The 11372-nt window shown below is 54.8% G+C and overlaps 1 long non-coding RNA gene across 1 annotated transcript; it reads left to right on the top strand.

The window, feature by feature from the left end:
* The first annotated feature begins 4336 nt into the window (after positions 1-4336).
* LOC117002715 lies at positions 4337-10264 on the top strand. Its single transcript, XR_004419353.1, has 3 exons — positions 4337-4435; positions 5371-5448; positions 9973-10264. It is a non-coding gene; the product is annotated as an uncharacterized LOC117002715 (long non-coding RNA).
* Positions 10265-11372: the final 1108 nt, after the last annotated feature.

Here is an 11372-nt window from a genome sequence, read left to right on the forward strand (position 1 = left end):
CATGAGCACATGCAGCTCCTTCAGCCCTCCCCAGAACGCTGATACCAGCTTTGATAGCAGGCAGCATTTATGGGGAGTTTATTTGTGAGTCTTGTCCTGGCAGCAGCAGCAGCAGCAGCCGTGTCTCTGCAAGGAGCTGAGAAGCTGCCAGGCAGGTTCTCCAGTGAAAAGATGGCAATGAAAGGGCCTGGCCATAGCACAGCGAGTCCTGGTGTTCTGGGCTTGTTTCTGCAGAGCTCTGGGCCCATTTCTTGCATCCTGAGCCCAGCAGCTCTCAGAGATGTGTCCAGGCAGTGGAGGTGGGAGGGATGGCAGCTTCCTCCACTGGAATGGGATGGCTGGGAGAGGGATCTGATGTGCATGAGAGCCAGGGGGAATGGAGCAGCCTGGAGAGAGCCCCCTCCACAGGGTTTAGACTTCTCCTGGGTGAATGGAAAGTTCTGCCTTGGCTGTATTACCAGAGCACACATCCAACAGTGGGAATCACCAAATCCTAGAAAAATCTGGGTTGGAAGGGACCTTAAAGCTCATCTTCTTCCACTGTCCTGCCATGGCCACCCTTGCTCCAAGCCCTGTCCAATCTGGCTTTCAATAATTCCAGAGATGGGGCAGCCACAGCTTTTCTAAACAACCTGTGCTGGGGCCTCCCCACGCTCACAGGGAAGGATTTTTTCCCAATATCCCATCCAAACCTACCTCTTCCAGTTGCAGCTCATTCTCTGGGAGCAGGTACCTACTGCACTGCCTCAGCATCACCCCAGGAGGCTCAGAGATCCCTTCCCACACATCTGAGCTGTTTCCAGGGAGATCCCCGAGTTAGGATTCCCTGATAAAAATGTCTCGATCCCATAAAGGACAGAGGCCATCCCAGCTCGAGTGAAATCCCTCATGGCCATGAACCTGGCAAACAGCATTTGGAGCTCTGCAGCAAAAACAAAACAGACCCAGACGGCACATATTTTCCTTCCTTTGAAAGGGAAAACACAAAGTTAAAGGATTTAAACACCCCCCACCCCCCTTTGCTACTTTTTAAGGGGAATTAAAGCAAAAATTCACATCTGGAATGACAACTCCTAACCCTACTCTGTACCCCCAAATTAATCAGGGCCTATAATGGAAATGCTGACAGACTCATAACTCCAAGCTTTCAAACACAGATCTGGTGTTAAACTGCCCCTGCAGCCCTCTGAGGAGTGACATGGGGGGAGCATCATGGGGATGATGTTGGGGGGTTGCTCCCCTCTGCCTCTGCTGTGCCCTCAGACCCCTCTTCCCAGCTGCCAGGGCTGCAGCATCCCTGTTCCAGGTGCAGGCAGCAGGCACAGCCTGTCCCTGGTCCCCAGGCTGTGTCCCTGGGACAGCCTTGGGCTCTGTCCCTGCACTGGGAGCTCGTGTGTGTGCCTGGCTTTGTCGTCCCCCACCGAGGGCTCAGCTCACACTGCCTGTGCTAAACCCAGCCTGTTCTTCCCTGCAGAGCTGCTGCTCCCTCCCCATTGTCTAAACTTTGGGAGCATTAAAGCACAAGCTGTAAAAATAGAGCCCGACGCCAGGAGCCCCTCGCACACGGCTCCGGGGCTGATGTCTCCCTGCCGGGCTCAGGCTCACATCCCTCCCTCCCAGAACAGCATTTTGTGACACTGATGGTGGCTTTAGGGTGACAGTGATGGAGTATCCAGATCCTGGGATGTCCCCAGCTAGGTTCAGGCACAAGGCAATGGGGGGCAGAGCATCCCCCCATCTCAGCTCTAGGTGGGTAAAACACCCCCAGCCTCCAGCAGACGGACTGGGATGGATGTGCAGCTCTCCCACACACCCCTCCATAATCTGGGGCTTTGCCAAAGGGTCCCTGTCACCAGAGGCAGCCCTGTGCCACCCTGGCTGTGCTGGGGGGTCCCCAGGGTCCTGGGGAAGGAGCAGCCCCCAGCCTGCTGGGAGAGCTCGTGGGCTGGCGTCAGGGGCTGCCAGTAGAAACCTCTATTGTTTTCCCACCTGTCCGAGTTACAAAGGGCCAAATGGAATTTCATGAAATGTTATTAAAAAATGAAAAGGGTTTGGCTTCCGGGCCGAGGCCCCGAGTGCCAAATCCGCCCCAGGCAGAGTTTTATGACTAAGTCTGTAATAAAAGCCTTTGAAAGGGGGGCTTAAAACTGGAGTCTCCACAGACCCTCTCCACTCAAGGGCAGCACGTGGGGGATTGCAATGTGCTCATATCCTGCTCGGCCTCTTCTGAAGGCTTTTCTCTGTGACAGGGACACTGTAACCCTGCTCTGCTGTCAGTGCCCTGCTGGACACGGCTCCCAGGCAGGCAGGGACCCTTCCTCTGGCAGATTTGGGCTGGGAGGAGCATCAAGAGACCAGGGAGAGAGGAGATGTAGCTCCAGACACATCTTAGGGCAGAGCAGCTCCCAAAAAGCCATGTGCTAGTGCATGGCAAGGAGCCTGTGTGTCCTGAGGGGTACCCTGGGCCATCACCCCACAGGAAAAGGCATTTCTGAGGGTTTCTCTGCGGGCTGGAAGGCTGTGAGCACCCAGTGGCTTGGGAAGGTGCTTGGGGAGTGAAGAGGCAGGTGCAGAGGATGATAACAGGGTGACACACACTGAGCATGGCACACGTGCTTCCTGCAAACGTGTTCCGGCTGCTGGGAATTCCGTGTGCAAACCTCAGTTTCAAATGATTTGTAAATAATGTTCTCATTACTTTGCTAGCTCTAATTAGGACAAAGGGGGGAGAAATGAAGTATTTAGGCTGACTCCCAGGGAAACTGCATAGAGCAGAGCAGCTCCATAGGCTGCAGTAGCCTAAAGGGAGTGCTGGAAACCTTGAGCTGTTTAAATTTAGGCTGGGGAAGCCCTGGAGGTTAATGCAGGGCCTGTATTGGCCTGGGGAGAGGGGGTGGGAGATAAAATTTCCCTTTCATTGCTCCCCACGGCTCTGCAGTGAAGGGCAGGCTGCAGATCTCCCTTCCCTGCCATCCATCGCTCCTCGGGCTGGAACCTCGGGCTCAGCTCTTTTGTGATCAGGGTTTCAATTGGCGTTTAACAGGATCAGTGCAGCAGAGCAGTGAGACATCAGCGCTGCAAAGCCCCAGCTGCAGCCAAAGCTGTGTCACTCGATGGCTTTGCTGTCACTCACAGTCTGGGCAGGCTCTGAGGGGCAGGAGGGTCAGGGGTGTTGTCTGAGGTTAACAACCATGCAGGGGTGACAGGAGCTGGGCTTGGCTGGGGTGATGCCCTTGGAGCTGCTGGCAGCCAAAGGACAGGCTGGGCTGGGCTCCTGGGGGATGTCTGGTCAAGTTTGGGGCTGTGAGGAGATCCCACAGGGCTCCCTGTGGTCATGGCTGGGCTCACCAGATAAACCTCGTGCATTTGGGCTTCTACATGATGTCCAACAAATGAACACCCCAGCTTCTCGTGCCTCCTCCTTTGCTGGCAGAATAATCTGATATTGGGTGGCAGAAGTGGCTGTGAAGGTACAAGACCTCTGTGCTTCTCAGAGTGGGGAAATGGCTGAGCCAGGGTGGAGAGGACCTGGCACAGGGTGCCCAGAGAAGCTGTGGCTGCCCCTGGATCCCTGGAAGTGTCCCAGGCAGGGCTGGATGAGGCTTGGAGCAGCCTGGCATAGTTGGGATATCGGGGTGATGGCTCTGGCAGGGGGGGGTGAAGTTGGTGACACCGGTGGGGCTGGATGGGGTCAGACACCCCTGCAGCTCTGGCACCGTGCAGAGGGACAGATTTTGGGTGATTCCAAAGGAGGGGTGGGCAATTGCCCTCTCAGACCCCAGGAGGGGGCCAGGCCATGCTGGGGCAGGCAGCCCCGCTCCGTGAGCCCCAGGAGAAGGGAAGCGGGTGTTTGGGATTGTTTGCTGCAGAAGGGAATGAGCTGAAGACAATGTCAAGCTCTGTAAATATTTATCAGATGAATGGGAGCAGGGTTTGAAACATTAGACAGCTGAGAAATGGCTGTTTTAATAATTCTCCTGATAAATGAAAACCTCGGGTTGGGGGACAGGGAGCAGGTCATGGGCGAGGGGAGTTGTTTAGAGATTTGGGGCTTGGGAAGCAGTCCCAGGCTGAGATGGGGCTGAGGGCCTTCCCCCTTGGGGATGAGGAGCTGGGACAGCCCTGCAGGACCTGGTGTCTGCTGCCTGCCACCCCACAGCCTGTGCAGGGCTGGTTTAGGGGTGGCACAGGAGAGGCACACATAAAGCACCCAATTCTCATTTTTTCAGACCTAAAATTCCTGCTGCAGTGGAGCACAGGGGGAATGTGCAAGCAGGGCATCCAGCTCTCCCTGTTTTCCCAGTTAAGCATCCCAAGCTCCAGCCTTGGAATTCTCCCTCTGCATCTCCTGGAGCTGTGCCTGGGCCAGGACCCAGCTCTGGCTCAGCGAGGCTCCATCAGCTGCTGGCAGGGGACACCTGAAATCCCAGGGCAGGTGAGAGGGGGAGCTTGGCTCCACGGGCTTTGCTTTCAAATGTGTGTGCAAGCTTGGAGCCTGCACGGAGAGTTGATTAATTGCTGGCCATCTTGGAAGGGCTGTATTTTTTTTTTTTTTAAATAGTGTTATTTTAAACAAAACTTTGCCGTTCCCCTTTAAAGGAGACATCTGGGCTCAACGTGGCAGGCAGGGGGAGTGGGGATGGGTGCAGGGAGAGGTATGTGCAGGAAAAACACCGTCCCTGCATGGAATCCATGGGGCAGCTCACCCTGGGCCAGGCTGGCACCTGGGCCAGGACATGCCCACACGCCTGGCAGTGCCAGAGGGCTCTGTGGGATGGGGATCTTTGGCCAAGGATCCCTGATTTCCTGCAGGGAGGGGAGATTTGGCTTCCCAGTGACTTCCAGCAGAGAGCACTTTAGAGATAAAGACAATGCTCAGGAATAGCTGTGCTCTGGATCCACCAGGAAGATTCCTGCTGCTGAGCCAGGGTGGAGAGGCCCTGGCACAGGGTGCCCAGAGAAGCTGTGGCTGCCCCATGCCTGGAACTGTCCCAGGCAAGGTTGGATGAGGCTTGGAGTGAGCTGGGATAGCTGTCACTATCAGGGTGATGGCTCTGGCGTGGTGACAGGAGAGAAATATGGGGGAGATAAACCTTCCCCCTCCACTCTTAAAGCATCCCCTGGAGCTGGGTGGGAACATCCCACCTGGGCAGGCTGTCCTATCAATGTCCTTTATGGGATGTGCCTCTGGGGGGCATTGGGGTGTTTGGGGTACAGGGAGCTCAGGTTTGGCCTTTTATCCACGGTAAACTCTCGGGTTCTTCCACTCCCTGGGCTTTGGGGCAAGCTGGAGCACAGCTGAGACAGAGGAATAAAGCAAAGCTGTTGTATTTATTTGCCTTTTAATGCTCTGCCATATTCACCTTTCAGGAAATTTCCGTCTGCTCCACGAGCTCCTTGCCCAGCGGCTCCACATGGTTTCGTTTTCCTCGCAGCACCAATAAATCTGTGAGTGAAAGCGGCTGCTGGAGGGCTCTGCTCCACGGCACAGCCTCCCTCACCCACGCAGGATGTCCGTGTCAGCAGCTTGCAAATCCTGCTCCCGGCATGGGGCTGGGATGGGGCTGGGATGGGGCTGGGATGGGGCTGGGATGGGGCTGCGTTCCCGCTGGGATGGGGTTGGGATGGGGCTGCGTTCCCGCTGGGATGGGGCTGCATTCCCGCTGGGATGGGGCTGGGATGGGGCTGCGTTCCCGCTGGGATGGGGCTGCATTCCCGCTGGGATGGGGCTGGGATGGGGCTGGGATGGGGCTGGGATGGGGCTGCGTTCCCGCTGGGATGGGGTTGGGATGGGGCTGCGTTCCCGCTGGGATGGGGCTGCATTCCCGCTGGGATGGGGCTGGGATGGGGCTGCGTTCCCGCTGGGATGGGGCTGCATTCTCGCTGGGATGCTGCATGGGCAGAGGGCTCCTCGTGGAATGAAAACTCCTCCAGTGGATCTGTTCAGAGCTGATGGCTCTGGGAGCTCACTGAGAGCTGTGATGTCCCTTTGGATGCTGCAGGACACGCTGGCATCCACACCCAGCATAGCACCCACAGGATTTTTTGGGAGCTCCGATGTTGTTTCCATATTTCTGCAAAGCCTCCAGAGCCACTTTCCCCCCAAACAGGGTCCTGGGAAGCAGAAATCATTGCCAGGTTCTCCTCACTTCAGCCAACTTCTCAGCTCCCACTGTGAGAAACGTGTGTTTTTAGTTAATGAAAGCTGAGATTAACTCATGACCCCGGAGTCTGGGAGATGGCACTTTAATAAAACTGATAAATAGCAGCTTTCTGATAAAAATCACTTCTTAAAATGCAACACAATTGTTTTCCCTCCCTCCCCGTGGCCCCCCAGGCTCAGGCGTAGCTTGGGAGGGCCTGAGGGCACAGGGAGGGTGTGAAACAAGAAGGTTGTGGGTTTGTTCCCCAGCAGAAATTGCCTGTGGTTTGCTCCAGGGCTGGCAGGTGCTCCGAGCCCAGGCTCCGGCTCTCAAACGGGCTCCCTGCATTAGAAGCAAACACTGTTACCCTTTATTGCTGGAGATCCCGTTGATATCTCATGAAAATGATTTTGGCTGCACTCACGGCTCAGGCTGGGAGCTCTGACATCCGAGGGCAAAGCCTGTTCTGTGCCAAGCAGAAATGTTGGGGTTGCCAAACCCCCTCCTCACTCTGCCTCCTCCCCAGCCTCCAGCAAAGGTGGTGCAGGGTTTGCCGGGCTGGAAAATTGCATTTTCCCACTCCTGTCCCAGCCAGGGCTTGGCCTGGAAGCGAGGGGCTGGACTCTCCTGTCCCCATCCCGGTGACAGGGGTGACATTTGCAATGTCCCACCAGCTCTGTGGGTGTGTGGTGCTGGGAATGGCCTCAAGCTGAGCCAGGGATGAATAGTTGGATATTTAGCTGGGAAGAGTGGTCCAGACTCGGTACAGGCTGCCCAGGGCAGTGGTGGAGTCCCCATCCCTGAAGGGATTTATCAGACATGGGTTAGTGGTGGCTTTGGCAGTGCTGGGGAGCAGTTGGATTCCATGGGCTTTTCCAACCTTTTATAAACGATTCTGGGATTTTACAGTGCCATGAGCAGGGCACAGGATGCAGATCAAGCCCAGTGCTCAGTGATACCCTGCTCCAACTGCCTTCATCCCCTCCTCCTCTCCCTCCTCCTCCTCCTCCTCCTCCTCCTCCTCCCAGCTGCCTGGTGCTTTCTTCCCCAGCACTGCTCTTTTCCCTGGCTCCCCCAGCTGTCCCCATTTCCAAATCCATCCTGAGCTACAGCTGAACTGGGATGCTCAGGGAGGGCTGACTCTGCAATCCAGCCCCTGGTGTTACCTTTCCCTTTGCTCCAGGGTTTGATCCATCTTGGATAACCAGAGAGCTCTTCTGGGGAAAGCAGCTATTTTTATTTCAGCTCTTACACCAACCCGAGCACATTTCTGCAGGCACAAAACAAATTCCACGTGGAAGAGAATTAATGTGGCCCCAGAGCTGCGCTGGGAACGATACAGACACGGCAGAGGAATGAGGCCAGAGCCCTGAAGATGCCTGGGAGTAAGAAAATGTTCACTGACAAGAAAAGCTGTCATTAGTGGTTTATGGAGGTGTTTGTCCTGCCTTGTGGCAGGAGAGAGGAGGGAGAAGTGGGATTTGGGGGGGCTGTTTCAGCCATCCCCCAGCACAGCAGGTCACAGCCACCTCCCCCCAGAGCAGCCCAAGTGTCACTCTTGGTCCCCTTTGCCCCTGAGTCCATCCCGGGGCTGCTGGCAGGGAGGGGGGCACGAGCAGGATGTTTGTTCCTGGGGATGACAGTCCCACTGTCCTCATCCTCATCGTTGTGCCTGCAGGAAGATCAGCAGCTGATTGGGGAAGTCATTTTCTAACAGCACAAATCAATATTTATTATAATGAAAAAGAGCGATTGATATCAGGAAGGGTGATAATAATAAAAAAAACCCCATGTCTAAAGTTATTACTTGTATGTACGGCCAAGGATGAAAAAAACATCCCCAAACAGAGGCTTTGTTGGTTTCTTTTCCTTTGTAGAAACAGATTCCTCTGATATTCTCCCTCAGATGCTCCCAGGCACCCTGCCGAGGTTTTGATGTTCGGCTTGCATCCAGAATATTGAGCATGAAATCCAAACATTCCTTCTGGTGGCAGCTGAGGGAGACACAGTGAGGGATAACAGAGGAGCCTCCACCATTCCCTGGGGCAGAGGAGGGGGCCAGGAGGACCCAGAGCTGCAGGTAGGGCACAGCACCAACCAGACCCATAGTTTGAATTCCTTTGATGTTGTTTTTTGTATTAGGGCTACAAACATCATGCCCAGGGCTCTGAGCTTTGCTGCCCTGTGGAGGCAGCAGGAACCCACCAGGCAGGGGATGGGCAGAGAGGTCTCACTAATATGTGCACCACAGACAGCCTCACCTGGCCAGGATTTTCTGTGCTCACTTCCCAGACCCTGGATCAGGTGAGGCCAGAGGATGCTGCTGGAGAATGGTTTGGGAGAGTGGTTCCTAGCCTGTGGAAAGAACCTCCCCAAAATGTCAGAGATCATCCCAAACCTCAGCACCAGTGGGGGCTTCTCAGAGTGCAGCATCTCCAACTCCACGCTCAGAATACACATGGTTAGAGCAGAAGGAATGAGGCAGATTTCAGGATGGTGTAAAATGGGACTCAGAGGATGCTCAGACATGAGCAAGCCTGTTCCTGTGCCAGTTCCCTGAGCTCCTGCTCCCCAGATTCCTGCCCTTTGGCCCAGCTGGCAGTGAGGCAGAGCAGGGACCAGGCAGGAATGAGCTGTCTCCTTAGCAAGGCGAGCTTCCTGAGTAATCAATAAATCGGTTTTGCATTCATTTAATCACCATTCCCTATCTGCAGAAGCAGCCATTAACTAATTGAACTCTTCCAGGTGCTGTACCCAGGCTCTTTGGTGCTGCTCCCACTGTTCCTTCCTTTGCATAGCTCCTGCCTGCTCAATCTTCCCTTCTGAAATGCTCTAAAGCTCCGAGGTTTGCTCCTTCAAAGGACTCAGAGCTTTCCTCCCTTTCTCAGAGATTAATTATAGCTTCAAACACCTGCAGTAACTTCCTTCAATTACCAGGATTCTGCTCAGGAACTTCTCGAGGATTAAAACTTCTTCTGCCTTTCACTTGACAAAATCTTGCTCTGAGCCAGGCCCCACTGGCAGTTAGAGCTGAAAGAGCCATAAATTCGGGTTAATCTGACTAAAACCCTGCAGTGTGCAGACAGGGGCTGTTTCCCAGTCTCCCAGGGATCCTGCCCATGGAAGGGTTACTCTCCTGCAATCCTGAAGTGGATGTGAAAGCCAAATCCTTCATTCCTGCTCACACCTCACCACTCAAGTGCCCAGTTTTTCTCATCTCATCAGAGCCAGGCAGGGCTGTGGCAGGAGGGAAGAGGGTCAGGGATGGGAGAAGAGCTGGGGTGTGGGTGCTGGAGCAGCATCCTGGCCCTGGCTCCTCCAGAGGATCTCCAGCTGGAATTCATGGCTGTGACACCAGAGAACAACTCTGCTGCACCAGGAACCTGCACTGCTCTGTGGGATGGAGGAGAGAGGAAAAGGCATGGAGAGGAAATGGAAAAGGAGACAGAGGAGAGGTGGAAAAGGGGTGAAGAAGAGATGGAAAAGGGTGTGGAGAAGAAAGAAAAGGGGATGGAGGAGAGATGGGAAAGGGGGTGACAGTTCACTGGAGGTGACACAGGGCACACTTCACCCTGGGTTATCTCTGCCCCCTCTCTGCTGCCTGTGGGAGGATGGGACAGCCCAAGGCACATCCTCACTGGAGCCCCCTCCCCACCTGGGAGGCTTCTCCTTTTCCCAAGGGTGAATCTGAAGGGCCCAACATTTTCCCTCTCCACCCAGGCACTGAAGGAGAGCCAGAATGATTTGATTGATATTTGGAGGCAGTGAGATGACAACACTGACTGACAAACCGCTTGTTTCTCTCTGTCTCTCTTTTTAATTTCTGCAGTTAATGCAGCATTCCACGAACCTTCCCCAGCTGATGAAGCACAGAGTGATCCGGGGGGGCTGTCTGGGCCCACATGGTGTGTGCTGTGAACAAGGACCCCCAGGATCTTTGCAGTGAAGGGAGGATGAAATTTATATCATCCCAGTGAACTGATCCTCTTATCTGCATTGTCTGCTCAGCATCTAATGAACTAATGAAATATGCAACAATTCAGCTCTAGAACAGACCTCGCTTTTAAATTAGCACTAATTAGAGATAATTATCTTGGCTGGTTTGATGTTTCTGTGTAATGAGCTCGGGTTTTCTTTTGTTAGGAATTGGTGTGGTCAAATATACGAAGCGACACGCTGGATTTCCACAAGTGCCTCCTCATTCCTGACTTGCTACAACATCTCCGAGGGGTCCCCCTCCCTTTCTGCTGCCATTCCACTCAGCTGCCTCGGTCCTGCCCCTCCTTGATGCTGGGAGAGGATGCAAGGGAAGAGCCAGGAACAGGCACTGCAGTCCCTGCAGCTCTGTGCTCTTTGGGGAAGGGGTAGGACTGGCACACGGCTCCTGCTGGCACTTGGCACCAGTCAGTTGTGGCACAAGTGGCCAAAATTTCCCCTTCCCCAGCCCCAGCCCTGTCCTTGTCCCTTTCCCAAGCAGAAGGACGTGGCACAGCCTGAGGACAGCCCAGCCACAAGAGTGAGTGGCTGTGTGGGGTTGGGGTTAAAGCACCACCCTATAAACAGCAACGTGCCATGAATCCCTCATTTCTCAAGGGAATTTTAACAGCCTGGCTGGTGACAAGCTGCCAGGGCAAAACGCTGTAAAAGGTGATAAAATCACACATCTCTCCATCTCAGAGCAAGGCACCCACTCCTTGTGCTCTGTAACAGGGGAGCTGTGAGGGTCATGGGGCAGGACAGTCTGGCATTGTGGGACCATGAGGGACACATGGCAGGACAGCCCAGCATCGTGGGGCCACCCAGCCAGCCCCAGGCTGCTGCCCCAAACCTGTCAAATAATTCTGTCAGCGCCTGTTTTATGGACCTGAAACGGCAAGGAGTGAAAGGAGCTGGTTGTGCTGCGGCAGTGGGGAGCAGGAGGAAGTCCTAAAATGAGTCCCTGCCAGTGGATTGGGATATCTGTCCCCAGCCCCCTCTCCCCATGGCATGGCCAGGACTCAAACAAGGCTCAGTTTCCCTCCCCATCTCGCAGTGGGTTTAGCAAACACTGGACAGGGCCCTTGTGGGGTTTGAGCAGAGGGATGAGGCACTGGGGCCTGACAGCCAAGGGAATTCCAGCTGAATGATCCTCAGCAAGTCCTCCCTGGAGAGGCTTGGGGAGCCATGGGGTGGTGGCTGTAGCTCCCAAGAGCAGGGTCCCTGGGGACTGGGGCGGTCACTGAGGTGTTC

This window comes from Catharus ustulatus, chromosome 14 (genome assembly GCF_009819885.2).
Source record: "Catharus ustulatus isolate bCatUst1 chromosome 14, bCatUst1.pri.v2, whole genome shotgun sequence".
Classification (NCBI taxonomy): Eukaryota; Metazoa; Chordata; class Aves; order Passeriformes; family Turdidae; genus Catharus; species Catharus ustulatus.